Source organism: Eschrichtius robustus, chromosome 12, assembly GCF_028021215.1.
Source record: "Eschrichtius robustus isolate mEscRob2 chromosome 12, mEscRob2.pri, whole genome shotgun sequence".
Lineage (NCBI taxonomy): Eukaryota > Metazoa > Chordata > Mammalia > Artiodactyla > Eschrichtiidae > Eschrichtius > Eschrichtius robustus.
The window spans coordinates 105,040,942-105,061,826 of NC_090835.1; the positions used below are offsets into that span (position 1 = coordinate 105,040,942).

The window sequence follows — 20,885 nt, forward strand, 5'->3', positions numbered from 1 at the left end:
GTTTCTTATCTGTACTCACTCGGCTGGGAAAAAGAAAAGGGATAAATAAAATAAACTTGGTTTTTTAAATTTTTTCTTTTATTATATCTATGTAAGAATACTCAATTTCTGTGTAAGGACCTGAATGGCCCAAGTAGAATCACAGTATCACATTGGAAAGAACCTTAAAGATCATAACGACCAGCTTGGTCATCTTGCAGAAGAGAAAACTGAGACCCAGAAAAGATTCAGCTTAATAGAGATCACGACGTTCTTGACGGGCACTCCAGCACTTTACAGCATGACTTTCAGGCAACCAGCACTGTCAAACATTAAAAAGGGACATGCTCAAACCACCTTCCCTGAGCCTCCCCGAGATTTCCATGCATCAGCTGATGGACACACATATCCCACTACTTCCTCACAGTAAAGCACAGCAACCAACAGTTCCATGTTGCCAAGCAACATTTATTTGTGCAATTATTTAAATATTGCATCATATTTACTAATATTTCTTCCTAAAAATGAGTGGAGATGGTAAACTATAAGTGCTGATACAATGCAACTGAGACAAAGATGGACATAATAAGTGTATAAAAGTGATGCCTCACGGTCAACTGGACAGTTACAGGACATAAACTGATTAACTCGGCATGCAAAGGTAAGAGGCAAAAAAGTAAAGAATCCCAGATACCAAGACCACAATATCTAAAGGTTGTCCAGGCGATGAGGGAAAGTGATAGAAAACTTAAAGAAGATCACAGAAATATGACATGAAAACTGGCATCAGAAGAACATTCCAGGGCTTCCCTGGTGGCTCAGTGGTTAAGAATCCACCTGCCAATTTAGGGGACACGGGTTCGAGCCTGGTCCGGGAAGATCCCACATGCCGCAGAGCAACTAAGCCCATGCGCCACAACTACTGAGCCTGTGCTCTAGAGCCCACGAGCCACAACTACTGAGCCCGTGTGCCACAACTACTGAAGCCCGTGCGCCTAGAGCCAGTGCTCCGCAACAAGAGAAGCCACGGCGATGAGAAGCCATGCACGGCAACAAAGAGTAGCCCCCGCTCGCCGCAACTAGAGAAAGCCCGTGCGCAGCAATGAAAACCCCATGCAGCCAAAAATTAAAACAGGAAAACAAAAGAACATTCCAGTTACTCAAATACAGAGAAGGAAACCATGGGTCTGTTCACTAGGTGTACAAACAGCTTACTGCAGAAGCCTTTATCAAGAAAGGGTAGCCAGTTCCTTGAAAACAAAAAAAGATAAGACAGCATCAAACTCTACATCACTAGTTTGTGCTTTACCCCTTACAAAACTAGCACCGATCACTCCTTACTTCCAACAGTATCAACAATCTAGTCTACTGATTATAGGCAGTACTATTACTGACAGAAGCAAAATTTGAGCTACAAAATTACCAATATGTCCATTAAAACAATTATCCATAAAAGTTGGATTTTAGTTTAGAACCACTGAGATCATTATTTTTTAACTCTGAATTTCGCTTTCACAGTATCACCAAGCCTTCACCTAGAAAAATAAAAAGCATATACAGTAATCTATTTAAAAATCTGCTTTAAATAACTTTTCAAGGCTTCTATTTTAACAAGTTTTCCCTAAGGTTGTACTTATTCTACCAAAAATAGGAACAGATACCACTGATTCAAAACAAGGAAATGTGTTGATTTCCAAAAACCTTTCTACACAATGAAAGGTTACCTGCAGTCTCTAGGTGGCTTACAAAATCATTTCTAACAGAGAACAGGTACTTGACAAGCGATCATTTTATTAAAATTTTAGGACTTTAGCCCATAAAAGCACATAAGACACAAAGTAACAGAGCCTGACTACCGGAAGGAAGAAACCGTAGTATTATTGGCTACAACACAACTGTCTATCTAGAAAGCTCAAATGAGTTGACTGATAGCTATTAGAACAAATAATAGTTTGGTGAAGGGAGTGAATTTTAAAATTTTAGAAATCAATAGCATTTTTCAATCCCAACAATAACCGACAGGAAATAAATCTATCTGGAAAAAAACATCTTCTATAATAACAAATATAGATAGGGGCCTGTTTGAAGCAAATTACCAAAATTTACAAAGAACCATGAAAGAAGAGCAGAATAAATAGAGATATGCCTTGTATGTACGAAAGATTGAATGTATAAAATGCCAGCTCCACTCAATCATTTTAATGTAATTCCCAATAGAAATTTCTACAGGGGGAGGGGGATGGTTAGGAGAAAGACTTTAAAAATAATTCCCAACTTCATCTGAAAAATTAAACACGTGGCAGAAGCTAGGAATTTTTGAAAAATAAGAAGAAGAAAACAACAATAATGAAAACTGGCACAAAAACTGACAGAGCAAATAGACTCTGAGATATTTTAAAACTTAATATATATTCTCATTAACCAATGTATCAATAGAAATAGCATATATAAGAAATAGTGTTAACAAATTGACTAAGTAGTTGGGATAAAAATGATCTGATCTTCACTTCATCCCATGTGCCAAAATAGACTGTAGAGACTTCTATTATGTTTAAAAAGAATTTTTTAAAAAAAAGAACTGTTTTTAAAAAACGGAAGAAATATTGGTAATTTCTCAACTGATCTGGGGTTAGGAATGACTGTTAAACAAGTAAATAAAATAAACGAAAGATAAATATATTTGACCCCATGAAAATGTAAGACTTCTGATGTTTACAAATATCAAAAAATTTGAAAGGTTAAAAAACAATTGGGAAACATTTCTGCACTGAATGATAAGAGTCAGCCACTGTTTACTTGAGCTCTGGTACAGAATATCAGCTCTTCGAAATGCTGATGGTTTTTCCGCATCTGACACCATATAAATAGCTCTTCGCATCATCTTAAATACAGATCTGGGAAACACAAGCATATATTTTATTTCAAAAACAAATCTGGGCTTTTGAAAATAGTTTATTTGCCCATAGATTTATGAGATGTCATACACGCGAAGAAATATCTTTGGTTTCAGAAACACTTTGAAAAGACTCCCAGCTTCCAGTTACATGGGGATGAAATAAAGTCTCTGAGACTTTTAAAAACCATCAACTGCCACGTCTTTGTTCTTTCAGAGAAAAAGCGCATCTTATTTTATCAGTATATCTCGAGAATGATATATTTAGAACTAAGCTATTTTTCCTCCACTGTGAGTTTTCTTACCAAACAACCTTACCTTTTGGGTTGTTTTAATCCCAAAGGAAATAGTATCTGATAAATAAAGTCGACTGAAAAAAAATACACAACGTGAGAGCTGTGAGTTAAGTTTCATCTGGGGCAAAATGAGGACTCTAGCCCAGGAGACAGCCTCTCAGAGAGCTCTGAGGAACTGCTCCGAAGAGGTGAGGGGGGAAGTCAGGATATGTGTGATTTTGGTGAAGTGGGTACGTGCAGTTGAGCACACCGTTTGGCAGAAGGTTGCTGCTGGTCACGAGGAGCACCTGTCTCCGTTAGTGATGTTAGTGCTTTTCTAGATACGAAGAGGTGCAAGAATTGGGCTCATAAAATCTTCTCCTGGAAAGATCTAACTCTCTGAAGGCCTGTTCTGCCAGTTTCCCCAGAGCACAGAGGGCCTCATTCCTGATCTCCACCCTGAACTCCTTTCAGGGGGCGATGAAGGTCAGCGACTGTAGTGGCCAGTGACTTCATTCTTATAGAACCAGATGGTGAGTGACAATTTTTAGTTGACAATAAAAAGACAACATGATAGGGAAAAAACGTTGAAAATTAATGGTTCAACTACATTTACGCCTCTGTAATTTTTTCATATTAAGTCTCACAAGAGCTCTGTGCTGAAGCAGCAGGCCCACTGCTTCTCTAGATCTGCTCTAGAAGGACACTCAGCAAGCGGGGACAGCACATCTGAGTTCAGCACAGTCCGAACAAGAAAATCTCCTGTCTCTCTCTTCTCTGCAAAAGGCAAAACACCTGTCCCAAAGGTATGAAAAGAATGGAGCTAAACGCCTAGGCAACCTCTGGTGACTACACTCACTGTATATAAAAGTACCACCACCTACTATTCGACAACGGGACTAAATAAAAATGAGTCTGTGTTTACATAACAAATGTTAAACTTTTTTACCTTCTACTTTGTTAAATATTATATTTGCTTTGATGACCGGTCACCCAATTTCTCCATAAACTTAAATCTCTGGCAGTAATAGTGAAAAACTAATTCATGACAGTTCTACACACCCAATGTAATTGTATGTCACCTAAAAGCATTGCTAAAATATTAAAGAAAAATAATGTACATCACAATTTCTAATTGCTCAGGAACATGTTGATTTTCACCTAAGAATATTTGTTCAGAAGAAGCAGGATTGGTTTTCGGACACCCAGGGGCCGCAGCTGCTTGGGCCGATCTTCGGCTGGCACAATTACAGGCCGCGCAGCAGCAAAGGATGAATGGAGCTCTGGGAAAGGCGCTGTGTCTGAGGAATGACACCATTTTTAAGTAAGCCTTTTCCCTCTTGAGGTTCAGAACTTCAAGAGAGAATCCCATCTGTTCTGCAGGTGGCATTCTGCTGAGCACCAGTCGGCACTACAGGTCACAGCCCACGCGCGGCATTGGAAGATACCAGCACCTAGTTAAAGCACAAGAGCCCAAGAAGAAGAGGGGAAAAGTGGAAGTGAGACCTACTAACTTGGGGACAGATTATGAATATGGGGTTTTAAACATTCACCTGACTGCATATGATATGGCCCTGGCAGAGAGTTATGCCCAATATGTTCACAGCCTCTGCAACCATCTCTCCATTAAAGTCGAGGAAAGTTATGCGAGGCCCACCAAAACCATGGCGGTGTTGCAGTTGCAGAACCAAGGCAGCAAAATGCTCCTGGACTCAGCTCTTACCACCCATGGGCGAGCGGTTCAGATCAGCGGTTTGAGCGATACGTTTGCAGAGATTTTCTGGGAAATAACCCAAAGCAATCTTCCTGAGGGAGTCAAACTGTCAGTGAGGGAGCACACTGAAGGAGACTTCAAGGGAAGGTTCGGAGCCCAGCCAGAACTGGAAGAACTGCTACCCACGCTGAACTAACGCACTGCAGACCCTTTCGTGCCAGCACTGGTGGTACTGAGTGCCCAGGGGAAGAGCTTCCCAGGTGGCCAAAGTCAAGCAGGAGACCCCGACCCTCAGTATCGTTAAGTACCCATCTCCACAGCCAGGAGTGCCTCTTCTCCTCTGTGGAGGAGTGCTTGCCAATTGTCACCACTTTCCTTTGAGCCAGCACTAGGTATCTTCCATCTAATAAAAACCTGCTGATGATGGACGTGTGTGTGTATGAGAGAAGTCACTCCATGCTGTTGAGTATCTTTAACTAAGGGATTCAGTTTCTCTTTGCCTGGTGCTTTATAGCACATAAGCATGTTCCCCTCCAGTATTTCTCCAATCAGAGTGAACTCATCCTTTAAATCAACCCGGCATGGAGTTCCTTTAGTGAAGGAGACAATCATAACATAAGTAAACTCTCTGTGGATAGAAGGCATAGGGAGGGAGATTTTGTATATGAAAAAACCCTCCAGATAGGATCAGGATCTGTCCATAAGTGAAAAAAAAGTACCTTGTGGGGTAGTGAGTGACCAGTCATAAGTATGCAGGTAGATGTTACATAACTGCAAATTAGGGTTGCCTGGAATGAGTTTAAGCAAAGAATTAAAGGTTGATCTTGGTCACATGTCAGAAAATCACTACTTGTGAGCCAAATCCCATCAACTGCCTATTTGCTTTTAAAAAATAATTTATTGGGACTTCCCTGGTGGCGCAGTGGTTAAGAATCCACCTGCCAATGCAGGGGACATGGGTTCGAGCCCTGGTCCAGGAAGATCCCACATGCCACGGAGCAACTAAGCCCGTGCGCCACAACTACTGAGCCTGTGCTCTAGAGCCCGCGAGCCACAACTACTGAAGCCCATGCACCTAGAGCCCATGCTCAGCAACAAGAGAAGCCACCGTAATAAGCCCGCACACCACAACGAAGAGTAGCCCCCGCTCGCAGCAACTAGAGAGAGCCCGTGCACAGCAACGAAGACCCAACGCAGCCAAAAATAAATAAATAATTTTAAAAATAATAATAATAATTTATTGAGGTGAAATTCATATGTCACAAAATGAACCATTTTAAAGTGAGTAATTCAGTGGTATTTAATGCATCTGCAGTGTTGTGCAACCTCCATCCAGTTCCAAAACCCCATTGCCTGTTTTTGTAAATAAAGGTTTATTGGAACAGAAAAAAAAAAAAAAAAAGAAGCAGGGCTTGAAATTGTTTCTATCTGAATGACATATGTGCATTTAATTAAATCAATTCTAGATTTTTAATACTGGTCAAAAAAAATAACATCAGTACCTAACTGTGGGACACAAAGATTAAAAACACATCTATTAATAGTCTTATGAATACAGCCCATCAAACCAGAAAGCTGGAACACTCTGAAGAAACATGGACACAAAGCACTGCACGTGGTCTCCCTGCGGGTCACCCGTGGATCTCTCCCTCCTTGTTATTCCCACTTCCCTTGGCCCTGGTTTCCAGGAGAGCACCTGTTCCTGTCTCTGGCCTTGGTCCTCACAAAGGATCAGATGGGGCAGAACTGAAATGGACAAGGAATTTGCAAACGTGTGAGTCACTGACAGCAATAAAGACCCGAGATGAGGACGCTGAATTGGAAGCAGGAATTCCTGACAACCACGCCTGACAGTCACACATGCTGGGGACTGATCCTCCCACAGGTCAGGAGGCAACAGATGGCACGTGACTGAGAAGCAGCCTTCCGTTCCAAGGACTTCACAGAAATCACTAATCATGATGGAAATCATCAGAAGGAAACATCAGATCCCGACCTTAATTTATAGAGAGAAAGCCTCTTCTGGAAACAGGGTTTGCACACAGCCGGAGCTGGACAGCAGGGGACAAGGCTCCTCACCCCAAGATGACACGGCTCACCTGTCAAGACTGCACAGTTTGACTGAATAATTGCTTCTTCCCTGAGGAGATACATTAGTTTTTAATTTTTTTCTCTGATATTAAGAGATACACAATTATTTTATGTTAAAAAACAAACATGGAAATACAGAAAACAAAGAAAAACATTATTTTTTATCTTTTAAACCAAAGCACCAGAACTGTACACTATGTCACACTTCAGACCACCTCTTTAAGACAACTCAAATGCCCAGGTGAGGCAGAGATGGGGGGATGGAACATTAGCTGTTGTCTGTCACAAGGGGTTCTTCAGCATAAAGTTCTGACACCCTCATACTACTCCACCACCATCTCTGCCGTGGCCACCACTCATGCTAATTTACTGAAAACCCATTATTATATCTGGAACTATGCTAAGCTCTATATACATATTATCTCATCTACTGTTAAGTCAACGGACTTGGGAATTTTAAGTCTGTACTACCAGACTTTTAAAAAATTAACCTAATATTTTTCATAGAAAAATCATACATAATAATAACATTCAAATGTTATGAAAGGGTAAGCAGTGAAGAACAAACTTCTACTGCCTCCTGGACTGCCCTATAAGCAAGTTTCCATGCTATACAACTGTATGCATCTATACACGCACATATACCCCCCAACCCCACAGACTTAATTTTTACGCAAACGTTAGCATCTGTTCTGCACCTTATTTTTGTCATTTAATTTATACAGAAGATACTCCATAGAAGTCCAGTTAGCACATGTAGATCTACTTCATTCTTTTACATGGTGCAGAGTATTCCATCATATGAAAGCCCCACAATGTATTTAGCCACTTCCCTATTGAACATTTAAATTTTTCCAATATCTTGCTAAAATGAATAAAGCTATAAACAATACCCTTGTTCACATGTTTGCATATACATAAAAGCATTTTTAGGATAAACTCCTAAAAGCTGAATTGCAAGGTCAAATGGTTTACGCATCTTAAACCTGAACAGATAGGGCCAAATGGATGTCCCCAACGGGAGTGCACGGTTAGGAGTCCCACCAACGATGTATAAGTGTCAGGCTCCCTGCACTCTTTGTGACACCGTGCATGATCAAACTATTTTACGCCTGTATTGCCAAAGAGTTTACTAAAACGAAGTCACATGAAATACTTTGTAAGGAGATTTTTTTTTTAAAGTCCTACTTTGTGTAAAATACTGTTCAAATCACCATCCATGACATCAAAGAGTTTAAAATATATGAAGCTAGAGCTCCGCAGTATTCACAGTGACACAGAGAAATACATTTATAAAGGAGTGTATGATTAACTAGAGGACAGCCAGAGAGTCCCACAGAGGTGCGGGAGGAGGAGGAGCCAACGCAGAGAATGATGGGGGACGCATCTACGGGAGAGGTGAGGCCCCGAGTGTACAGCCAGTGATGGATGCGTTAAGCCTAGAGAGCCAGAAAGGATCAGGGATGACACAGCAGATGGTGCACAGACCAGATGAGCGAAGGCAGAGTCCAAAGTCACAACAGACACTTAGGTGGTGTGCTGCTGGTCTGATAGCCCGCTGGGCATGGCTCAAAATGCCAAGCGGCCAGTCAGACAAGTGAAGCAAAACGGCCGCCAAACAGCACGGTTTCACAAGTAACAGCTGCCAATAAAAATTTCTAAAACTCTATTATAAGCAGACACCAGCGATTCAGAAAGGCACCCTCCTCCGCTCTAGATGATTATATCCTTGAAAAAAGGCTCAAAACCTAGCAAGGCAGAACTCTCCTCACACGTTTTCTAGACTCACTCTAGGACCCTCTTGAAAACATCTACTTAATATGATCGTGTTGCTCAAAACAAGTAGATCGAAAGCAACACTACAACTTCCCCACTTTGTGTTCTATAATCTTCTGATAACTGCAATTCAGTCTTTTCAAAACGGAGACAGCAGTAAACACCAACAAAAACAAGAGCTTTGAAAGAAAAAGTCCTGGGTTCAAATTCTAAACCTGTCTTTAACTAGCAAGTCATTTAATCTCTTGAAACCACAATGTTGCCATCCGCAAAATGGTTATAAACGCTATGCAGACGAAGTGAGATAACATTATATAGACATATAAATATATCAGTGTGTATACCACATGGCATCTAAGAGGGTGCCTGGCACACAATGGGTGAGTTCTACGCACAAATTTCTTTCTTCTCCCTTCCCACCTGTTTCAAGTAAAATCAAAATACTTAGCACATCACTTAAATATTGACTCTTCCCAAGCACATGGTTTAGTTTTCTTTAATTTCACTGACAGAATTCCATCAAAACAGAACAAAAAAGTACTTGGTGAAAGAAAATGCCTAGACAATTGAAAAAGTAGAATGGTACATTTTACAAGTTACTAATACCAAAAAAAAAAAAAACAAAAAGCAACAACAAAAAAGCCCCAGGTATTTTGGATTAAATTTTAAAAATCATATCAGAAACTCAGTGTTAGTATAGCATTCTTGATTTGGCCTATAAACCTGAGAACTGAGTCAACTCAGAATTATTCACTTTGCTGAATAAAAGCAAATCTAATATCTGCTCTCCTATATTCCTTACTACTGAACCACTGTGGCTGTAATCCCTTGTCCTAGTTGGAACCATCTTCCCCTGTGAGCACTGACACCCCCTTGCCCTATCACACTTTATCACTCTGAGCTCAGGCACGCTCTCACAGGCAGAACACTGATAGATGGTGTTGAAACCACGTAAGACTGCCTCTGTTTGCATTTCCTCTCTGACCCTAAAGCATCTTATACCCAATGTAACACAGGTGCGTGCCCTTCAGGTGCACGAAAGTAAGGTTCTCTGAGAGAGCATGCTTTTAGATAAAGCACTGTTGAGTTAATCTGAGTAGCTCAGCTACTTTAGGTACACCATCAATCATCAAAACCAGCCAGAAACTGCTAGAGTAGCATCTTCCAAACTTCACATAAATAAACCTGCAGGTTTTCGAACATTCCACGCTTTCAATTAGCCTTTCTATGCTCTGCTCATTTCTGTTTTATAACCATATACTTCTTCCCATTGATTCTTAGCACTTCCATATATTGGCGGGAAACCACTGCCAACCTGGTATAATGTCATGCATTTATGCTGTGCTTTTAATTGAGTCACTTTGGAACCTCCTTAGCATTCCGATGAGGACAATGTGTCACCTTTCTTGAGGTGGAGGCAGCTTAGTTTTCTGTGCATTTCTGGTGTCCGCCCAGGGCTCTCCACACAGTAGGTGCCCAGGGTCCGTCGGTCACCAGAGTGACGCAGTCCTGGGTTTGATTCCTGGCTCCAGTACTTTGCAAACCTAACCTGGAGCCTGATAAATCATGTTACCTCTCAGGACTTTAGTTTCTTGTCTGAAAAATGCGGGTGAAGAATACCCATTTCACAGTTTCTGTGAAAACTAAATGAAATAATGTATTTAAAGTCATTTGCCGAACAGCTGGCACGTAAGGTCTGAAGCAATTCCACATGATTTTCACTGAACCACACACACATCCTCACACAAGTTCTGAGACCACAGGTTACACTGGTAACAGTGGACAATGGGTTCAGAGTAACGCCCCCTTTAAGACCAGGAACAGGGGCAGAACCCGCCCTGAGAAGCAGCCAATGTTACCTGATATTCGCCTGGACCACAGGGAATATTCCCCACACCTTGTTTTGTGGTCCATTTCTGTCCATATTGATCTCACACTTCCTTTAGACCCAACCCTACTGTGACCCAGTAACACCCAACGTGGGGGTGGGGCAGCTAACCCCCAGCTCTCCCTTACATACGTCCTTGTATCTGACCTTCCACTCCTGGTCCTAAGATGCCAAAGTAACAGAGAGATGACCGTCCGTCAAGTTAACTTTCAGGGTCAGATAAGAGGAAATCCCAGCCACCAGGACAGCACTATTTTTTGAGCCCTTTTCTGTGATCAGTGAATCCTAAGGAGTAAAACAGGTACAGCAGGGCAGGCTGGACATGGTGAAAGCAGAGACATTTAAATGCCCCCAGAAGATGCGAAACATGGGCTCCAGTTAATCTCTCATTCTGAGTATCTACGTACAAAGCACTTTAAGACTACAACTCATCCGTCTAATAAACACACTTCGAAAGAGGAGACAGTAAAATGCAGACCACCACGACTAATTCAACTAAACAATACGAGAGAAAATTAAATCTTTTATCCAAAGATGGCTGACTGAGGTAGATACCTGAAAACTTCAGAGTTCATAAGAAATGATGGTCCCAAAAATATTCGACAGTCTTTAATAAGATGATCAGCGAACAGTACTGACCTAATAATGCTAACATCTGTACAGTCTTTTAGAAGTTACAACGTACATATGTTCACATGCTCACATGTTCTTACTATTCAAATCTAACGACCCCATCAGAGTTAATGAATGAAGATATCTCTGGGGGAGCCTGGAGGCATAATCCAAAGAGGTCTGTTAATGAACATGAAATTTCTTTGATGCCACGTTTCTGATTTTTTTTTTCTAATCCACAATATCCCTGTACTTGTTGTAATCATGCCTGCATGATAAAACCTCCATAATAATCTCTAAATCATGGGGTTCGGAGTGCATACGGGTGGTGAGCACATTGCAGTGCTGGGAGGGTGGAGAGGTCCCGCTCTCCCACCCGGCCCGCTTTCCACACATTATCCTATGCAGCTCTTCCATTTGGCTGTTGCTGAGTTATATCTTTCATCATAAACCCGTAATACTGAGTAAAGCACTTTCTGAGTTCTGTGAGCCAACCTAGCAAATCGTTGAACCTGAGGAGGGGGTTATGGAAACCAAAGATTTACAGCTGGTTGGTGAAAGGTACAGGTGGAGACCCAGATAGCGACAAGCATCTGAAGGAGGGGAAGTCTGGTGGGACTGAGCCCTTCACCTGCAGGGTTTGAGCTAACGCCGGGTTGTCAGTACAGAATTTAACTTAATTGTAGGACACCCAGCTGGTGTCCAGAAATTTGGAAGAAAAAAATGTATTTGGTATCACAAACGTTATGACTAAAAACAGCTCACAAGCACCTCAACCATGGCAGGACAGCAATTATAGTCAATTTAGAGACACAGGTGAGTTCATTCTAGACGTTCATAATTTTGGAACATCACTCTAATGTTGGGAGAAATTGAATAAGGTAGAGTACATGACTGACTTTGGAAATTGGCATCCAACAGCAACTTAAACATATTGTACCAGCAGGTCTACTTCAAATTGCGAAAGAGTTACCTTCTATCAACTTGTTTATGAGTTGGTTGGCCAGGACAGCCCTGTGCAGATGTTCATGATTTGATGGAAGGAAATGAAAAGCGTTCCTTCTGACAACATGTCAGGGCCCCTGCTCTAGAATCTGTGATCGTTCTGTCCAGAATAAACGTCGTTTCAGTCACCAGCACAGCAACTTGGGCTTCCCCTGGGGCTAAGTGTAAGCCCTGGACGCAGTGAGTTAGAGCTCAGAGGGACCAGGCCCAGTAAGCTCCCCACTGATGATCACGTGACATAAATAATGCCGTACTTAGCAATCCTGAACGAAGGTAACCATCATGTCAAAAAAGCATATGCATCTTCTAAGTTGTCATAATACTTAAAAAAGCATACCTATGATAAGAAAGAAGTCACACTTCCAGGTCCTCCCTGACACTGAGTATTGTTTTTTTCATCTCTGCCAATCTGATGCTTTAAAGTGTATGCTTTTATATTCATTTCACTGATTACTAGTGATGTTTATAATGTCTTCATATATTTATTAAACTTTGGACTTCTTTTTTTAAACTGGCAATTCTTGACATTTTACTACTAGAGCGATGATTGTTTTATAACTAATTCACCCATCACATATACTGCACGTATTAGAAATATTTGGTCATCTGCCTTTCATCTTTCTCATGGTGCTTAATAAGGGAAATATTTTGGAATTTTGGAAATATTTTATCACAAAGCATAAATCGTGATAGGCACCTTCCTAAACAAGTGGACATTTTTTTTCCATAGGTAACCTGAAAACGTATGCAAAATAGTTCTGACGCTAGTTTTTTAGAACCTGTTGCTTGAGCTGTAGGAGGTCACGTGCCCTACGATAAACAAACAGAAACGCCTGTGGCCCCGGCTCTTCAGCAGCTGAGTGATGCTTATGCGCCTGAAGCTTGCAGGGAGGACACAGCTGAACGCCCCCGTCCGGGGAGGCAGGCAGAGCGGCTGGGGTCTCGCGAGTCCCCGCCTGCCGCTGGATGGCAGAGGGGGCAGCACGCAGCAGACCCATCAGGTGCACTTAGCATCGGGGAGCAAACTTAACAATTTAACAATTTAACTTAACATGACTCTGGCAATTTCCTTAGCTGTGATACAAAAGCTGGAAACAGAGTTGCTTCAAGTGCTCTGGCACACAGTATATGGCAGCAATTCCTCTCCCCTTTGACAGAGGGGGAAACATTCAAAACATGCACCAGAGCTGCCAGTTTACGAGGGGATGAGATGTCCAGAAGGACCTGATGTGCTAATGTGTCTCTGAAGTAGCCAAGCAACATAGAAACATTCTTTATTAACCTAAAAGGAATAACCAAACTAAAAAGGAGTACTAAGAAAGGTGAAAGCCATTTCTGATAAATGCTCAAACTTCTCGAGCTCCGCGCCTGTGAGCTACATCGACGTACAAGGATGCAGGTGTTTGCAGTGCTGCTAACAAACGCCTTCCTGCAGCAAGACGGCTTGTCTCTCAACATGACAATCTAAGGAGGCGGGGAAGTGACAAGGGAACACGGGGTGTGTTCTCGGTGGACAGCCAGTTGACATTCCTTCCACTGAACCCGTAACCCCGGTGCACATCTTCCCAGAAATGGGACAGCATCCCAGGGGCCGCCAGCCAAGCCCGGAAAGGCAGAGGGAAGGCTGGACTCTGTCGTTCACTTCACTGAAGTGTTAGGGTAAACAGCTACATTTTCTCCAACACTGTGTGTACAGAGTTGTTCATGTATCTATGCTTTGGGACCCGGAATGTGTGCTCTTCAGACGTTGGCAGAAGGAAATTCATTTCACCAAAATGATTCAAATGTTCCTTCACCGACATGTTCAAAAAACGTACAAGAAACAGAACAAGAACTGAGAAGGGGAAGAAATGATGGTTGAGAGGTGGGAGGATCCACATTTTCACATAATAGCAGAATGGAACTGTGACAAACACACTGATAGAAAATCATAGTCTCTTCCTCCTTGCAATTATCCCTGAAAAGAGCAGTGACTGGCAGGTAAGGGAAGAGAAAGGTGGAACAGATTATAAATTAATTGGTAGAGAGAATAAATCCCAGAGGTGAATTGTCAATCAGTTTCAAGCAGGCAAAGTGTATATGCGTTATCCTCGCTCTTTTATGAATACATTTACAGGACTGTACAGCAGGAGCTGCTGTCACTGCAGAACAAGGGGCAGCCGGGCAAAGTCCTCGGTGAGGCCAGCTTCCTACCAGCTCTTCCCTAAGGCCCAGCAGTAATGAGCCCTTCACCAAACTGGTCATTCTGCTCTGTCCTCCCAGGTAGCTGGCAGTAAACCCGAAACCCGGGTACGATTCTGGATGACAGCTGCTTTCCACCCTAAGTATTCATATCATAACAGAAACTCATAATTAAAAGTATATGACTGAGAAGTATAACTTGCTACTTGTATAATTTGGAGTATAAGGAAAGCAGGAGCAGGTCTCTGGAGCAACTCTTAAATGATAATGGAAAAACAGCCCCATCTTCATAAGGCCAAACCTTGGTATCTCTCTTGGGCAAAGCGGGGCAATTGCAAGATGGCACGAAAGACAGGTTGTATGCAACATCATTCTGTCCATCAGAACTGTATCAGTTTAAATGACCCAGTGGATCTTTAAAATAATAGAAGTTAAAGGGGGGAAAAAAAACACCCTTTCTTGAGAGGGAAAATCTTACAGATTGGAGGAAAAACTTTTGGAATTTTTACATCTTATGACAATTAATCATATGCCCTATTCTATCTTTATGAGTATCTCATCGGTACCTCCACAGTAAATGAAGTCGTCCCTCAGTATGTGCTGGGGACTGGTTCCAGGGCCCCCACGAATATCAAACTCCAGATGTTCAAGGCCCTTATATAAAATGGTATAGTATTTGCGTTTAATCCAAGCACATCCTAACCTATACGTTAAGTCAACTCTAGATTGATTTAACTAGTACTACAATCATTGATCCTATAGAACTACGTATTTAGTCAATCGGTTCACGTTGCCTAGTCATCCTTATTTTTATGGGAGACTAAGTCACACGTTGGACAATGCAAAGCCAATAATCTCGCAAAATAGGCAGAATACAAGTAACACAACTAATGACGGTAATAAGGTCATAAGTAAGTACTTAAGCTAAGAACTTCCATTCGGTTCAGCCCAGTACATCCCCAGGTCGACTGACCCAGCCTGTTCTATACCAATTGTCATCTTTAAGGGAAATGACACCTTGCATTGTACGTAAAGTTCACCAAAGATACGTCCAAGTACAAGGCATGGATCGTCGTGACCCCATACAGGATTGAGAAACGCATGTTATCTTCTGAGGAGCTACACGGCTGGCACCCGGAGAAGGAAAATTATCTTTACGGCTGAGCAGGCATTTCTGCCGCTGGGGTGGGGGTCTGGCTGATGCACACTGCAGACGCGCGAGGCGCACCAGAGCGGGGGGGGAGGAGGCCCAAACGACGGGCAGAGAAAGAAAAACCGTTTAAATGTTTCTTGTCGTGCCTTAAAACATGAATTGTTTTACCAGATCACTTTCCAATTAAATTTATATCTACTTACATGATTATTTGATGGACATTCGTCTGACCCACCAGACTGTAAACCCTTTTCTTTGTTTTGGTCACCATTATAGCCTAATTCCATAGCAGTACCGGAACTATACCTGTGTTGGGAAGGAAGAAACTTCCTCTGCCCTTCTAGGTTCTTCTGGCTGGTCTAAGAATTAAATTGACATGAAACAGATTAACAGGAAAAGATAAAAAGTTTAAGAACATGTAACATGGGAGAGACCCAGGAAACCTGAGTAACTCACCAAAATGGCTGAAGCGCTCAGCTTAAGTGCCATCTTCAGCTAAAGACAAAAGAGGATGTCAGGGGTAGTGGTTTGGGGTGTCAAAGGGGAGAAAGGCAACTGACATGGAGATAGAAAAGCACTCTTTGGTAAATAAATGTTTGCTGGGACATGCACAGACAAAGGGGCACAGAGTGGACTCGAATCTCTTGCCTTTTCTGAACCAATTGGACCCTAGGACCTATTTACCACGTGGCATTTATTAATATCCAAGCACCTTGTGTCTTACAGAACACCTATGGAAAGCACTGAGTTCGTGCATCCAAAATCTTCTCAGTTGACGTCTATATTCTGGGCAACCCAGGAAGGCAGGTGGAGCGTGCTGGGTGCCTCTGCTGGACCCCAGCAGCCCAGAACTTACCTCCACCTACCTTTCCAAGTGAACAGAATACTGTTTTCACCATGCACACAGCTCACTGCTAAATGCACTCCTGACATGTACATTCTGCTCTGTCAGGGCCAGGTCTCCGAAGATCCCTGCTACCCCGTCCTTCCTCAGCCAGCTCACTTCCACCCACCCATCCACTCAATCCTCACTTCCTTTAGGACGCCTCACCTTCCCTCCACTCCCCGCAACCTCCCAAATCCCCAGGCTGGGTTCAGGGCCCAGCCTCTACACTTATCTGCACCATTCGCCAACTAAAAGTAAAGAGGCGCTTCTTTATTACTTGCTGGGTGCTGGGCACGTAATAAATACTTGCGAATGAATCTCCAACTAATTACTGCTCCTGGAGGACAAGCAGTCTATTTTATCAGCTTTCTGGCTCTAGCACCATCCAAGCACATAGTAGCTGCCCAATAAATACATTTGTTTAACAACTATTTATTATCCATATTTACATACCCAGCTCCTAATATTCCCTCAGGAGTCAAAATATTAACGACTTGGATAAATTAATTTGTACAAAATAGAAAAGGATGGGCCAGGGGAAAGGGGCGCTTCCAATTTAACGAGTGACTTTTGAACAGACAGCTCAGGCCGAAGGCATCACCCCGCGTCCGCTCTCCAGCTCGTAAGGAGCGGAGAGGAGCAGGGAGGCTGCCCTGAGCCACCGCCCTCCTGTTAGATCTGGATCGGGCTCCTCCTAGCGCTGTGACCCCTGGCAGGCCTGCAGGGCACTGTCCCCTGAGCTGAACAGGGCTCCATCACGCTCAGCGATTCCAGCACTCTGGACAGCTCCATTTTTCTTTCAGGTTTTCAGGTGGAATTTGTGCTCGGGACCCCGCCCTGCTTGTGCAGAGAAGGACTCAGGGGACTGCAGACAAGGTAATTCACAAGGGACTCTGCAAAGTGCTGCCCACCGTGCCTGGTTGTCTCATCTCTGCCACGACCGAACTGTCCACTCGAGAGACACAGTGTCACCAACCAGAGGCCACAGCCCTGAGCCCGGGAGGCTGTGGAGCCCGAGGTTTAGGGCACAAGCTCACAGGCCGGGGAAGGACTGCAGCTGTGGGTGGGTCGGCTGAGGGCGGGGCGTCATGGGGACGGGGCAGCCCTCCAGCTGGGGTGTCCTGTAGCCCAGGAGCGGACAGGTGGTCATCACTTCACTACGCTCAAGCCCATCAGTGCGTCCTGGACCGAGTCCCCCGTGTAGCCCAGGCACAGCACTGACTCAGTCTGCCGGGTCCTCCAGTAGCCAGGGGGTTCCCGTCCCTCCTCGGGGCCCCGTGTGTCCATGGGTCCCTCATGATCCCCTCTAACATGCCTCTCACTGGGGTTCAGGGTCAGGAATTGATCAAGCAGGTTTTCACTCTCTATGAACACAAAGAAAAAAAAAGTCGTATATTCTGCTCAATACCTGCTCACGCAGCCCCCTGAATCCCTTCCCTTAAAAGGCAGGGACCGGGTGACCACTGAGGGGCCCTGATAACTGTCTGTGGAGGAGCTCCAGGCATAACAAGGGGGGTGCCACGGAAGGCATTCAGCTGGCCTCAGGACTGAATCCCACTTCTCTCACCAACTAGCTGTGGCTTTGGGCCAGGAATGTAACTTCTGTGAGTCTGTAAACAACGGGAGTCTCTAAGGTCCTTCCCAATAACGTTAAGTCTTGGGTCTCTGATCCTATTGGGAAAACAGTCCTTGTCATCACTGATTAGAAATACTGTAAAATTAACAGAGAATGAAGAGAAAAACAGAAAACGGATGTTTGTTTGTGTGCTGTAATAAAGAGTATACCTGGAATGAAAGAGAAAAGAAGGTATTCAGCTTGCTGATGACAGTGAACGCACTGCTGAAGCCACAGTCTGCCGTCTCTCGTGTGCAGGTCAACGTCCTAAAGCAGGTTCTGTGGCTTCAGGGCCCGTGGACGACGCCCCCCGGTGGCTGCACACCAGTCCTGCCCAGCGGACACCACCTGGAGGAATCGGCCGCGGCCTCTTTCTCTTCCAGGCGGCCGTGGTCCAGCACGGAGCCGAACATCTCTCCTCCAGTGACGTACCCCGTGACCAGGAAGAGCGTCTCCTGGGTCTCAATCACCTCGCACAGTTTCAGGATATTGGTGTGATTCAAGGCCTCATGCTCTGGACTTTGAGGAATAGTCCCCGCAGGCTGGAGGGGCTCTGTGGGCTCGTTAATGAAAAAGTAAAAGAATGAAGAAAAAAGGAAAATTTTTAAGGAAGAATAAGAAAAAAATAGTAGAGGAGGAAAAAATAACATACATAATAGACAAAGAGCCGAAGAGGAAAGAAGCTAACTGCGGTTCCAAGTCACTCAGGTCACCAACAATCAGCTTCCCGGGTTAAAGGACCAAAAACCTAGACCCAGGCAGGGGCTCACACAGGTACTTGAAATTTCTTAACAGTGGCTCCTGATGAGGTCATAGCAAGAAATGCGCCAGTCACAGCTGGGGATAATCCACAGCGATTTTCTCACTTTTTGTTCTCAAGAACCCTTTATTCTTTCTCTTTAAAGGGAGGACTGACCGCAAAGGGTTTTCTGCTTAAGTGGGTGACGGCAATCAATATTTCCCTTATCAAAAGTTAAAACATACAGGGTCCTTCAGTGCCCTTTTCATTTCTAGTTTAGAAAGCTACAATAATTTTTGGCTTTTAAAGAGCTCAACTGTCTACCCAACGTATTCAATTCCTTTTTCTGAAGCTCTGAGTGATTGGTCTCAAAATGTTGCCACAATGTACCTGGCAGGACGATACCGTAAGAAAGTGTTCTGTGGCATAAGACACGATAAGGCACATTACTAATGTCTATAAAGCCATAAAGCCGAGGGGAAGGCGGCTTTCATCATATTTTCATTCCTTATTTGCAGTGCTGCCCAGAGTCTTTGGAGCAGTTCCTCTCTTCCACGAGCCAGAGAACTTGCTGTGTCCGTTTCAGTTGCAGCTGTGGGTCGAGAAAGCGTCTCTTCCTTTTCTGAACCAACAACGCACTGTTCCTCGTGTCTGTACTGTTCAGCATGGGTGGGAACATGGGTGCTGGACGTGGGGACAACATCAGGGGCGGGAACCGAGAGGCCCCTTCACTTATTCCTCCTCTCACACTCTCCCTTTCTTTATGCACATCAGAGCCTCTGACCTACATCATTTTCCTTTGCTCTGAAGAACTTCTCTTAACACTTCTAGCCAGGCAGATCTGCTGGTGACTAATTCCCTCAATTCTGGTTTGTTTGAGAAAAGTCTCTTCCTCCTTCACTTTTAACGGATGATTTCACTGATTCTAGGTGGGTGAGCTTTTCTTTCTTGCATGCATGATTTGTGAAAAACCAGATGGAATTTTCATCCTTGTCCCTCTATAGGTAAGGTGTTTATTTCCTCTGGCTTTCTTCAAGATGTTCTCTTTGTCTTTGATTTTCTGCAGTTTGAATATAATGGGTCTACGTGTGGATTTTTTGGAATCCGCCTGCATAATGTTCTCTGAGCTTCCTAGATTAGTGGTTTGATGGCTATCATCAATTTGGGGGAATTTCTCAGCCATTATTACTTCAAATATTTCTTCCTTTCCTTTCTCTTTCTTTTCCTTTCAGTATTCTCATTACACACGTATTACATCTTTTATAGTTGTCCTACAGTTCACAGGTATTCTGTTTTGGTATTTTTCATTCTTTTTTCCCTTTGCCTTTCAGTTTGAGAAATTTCTACTGATGTATCTCACTAACTGTTTCCTTGGCCCAGCTCAGTCTACCCATAAGCCAAAAGGCAGTCTTCGTTTCCGTAATGGTGTTTTCTATTTCTAGCATTAACTTTTGATTCTTTCCAGAGTTTCTCTCTGCTTACACCCACCTGTTCTTGCATTTTGTCCACCTTTTCCATTAGAGCCCTTAGCATAGTAGAGCCCAAATCATTTCTACTTTAAATGCCCAGTCCGATGCCTCAAAAATCTCTGCCGTAACCAACTCTGATTCTGATGCTTCACTTGCCTCTTCAAAGTGTGTTCTGCCTTTTGGTATGCTTTGTAATTTTTTTGCTGAAAGCCAGCCATGATGTATTGTGTAGAAGGAATTGAGGGAGCCAGGCCTCTAGTGTTAGGTTTTATGTTTCTCTGGCTGGAGCAGGCTGGGCTTACTGTTGGCCGTGGCCGCACGTGTCAGAGACTGAGGGGTCCTCGCCTCGTCTTCCCCACTGCCTTTGGCTTCCCCTTAAGCAGGGTCTGGGCCTTGCAGTTTTTCCAGCTGTCACCCCTCGTTACGATCCAGGAGGCTGAGGCTGTAGTAGCGTGCTGGGCGCGGGAAGCCCCCTGCGGTGCTAGGCTCGGCTCTCAGTCTTTCCCTGGGCCTGTGCCCCTGGACTGAGACTTTCCCAGGTACAAGCTTTCCGCCCCCCCCCCCCGAGTAGGCGAGAGCAGAAGCCTAGAGGGGAGTGGAAGCGGGTAC

At 43.6% G+C, this 20,885-nt stretch overlaps 1 protein-coding gene and 1 pseudogene across 4 annotated transcripts in view; one reads left to right on the forward strand and one right to left on the reverse strand.

Moving 5' to 3' along the window:
• FARS2 (phenylalanyl-tRNA synthetase 2, mitochondrial) overlaps positions 1-20,885 on the reverse strand; it is a 393,466-nt gene that overhangs the window by 341,309 nt on the left and 31,272 nt on the right. The gene's annotated exons all lie outside the window — the stretch shown is intronic.
• On the forward strand, positions 4,419-5,057 carry LOC137773917 (large ribosomal subunit protein mL48 pseudogene; annotated as a pseudogene).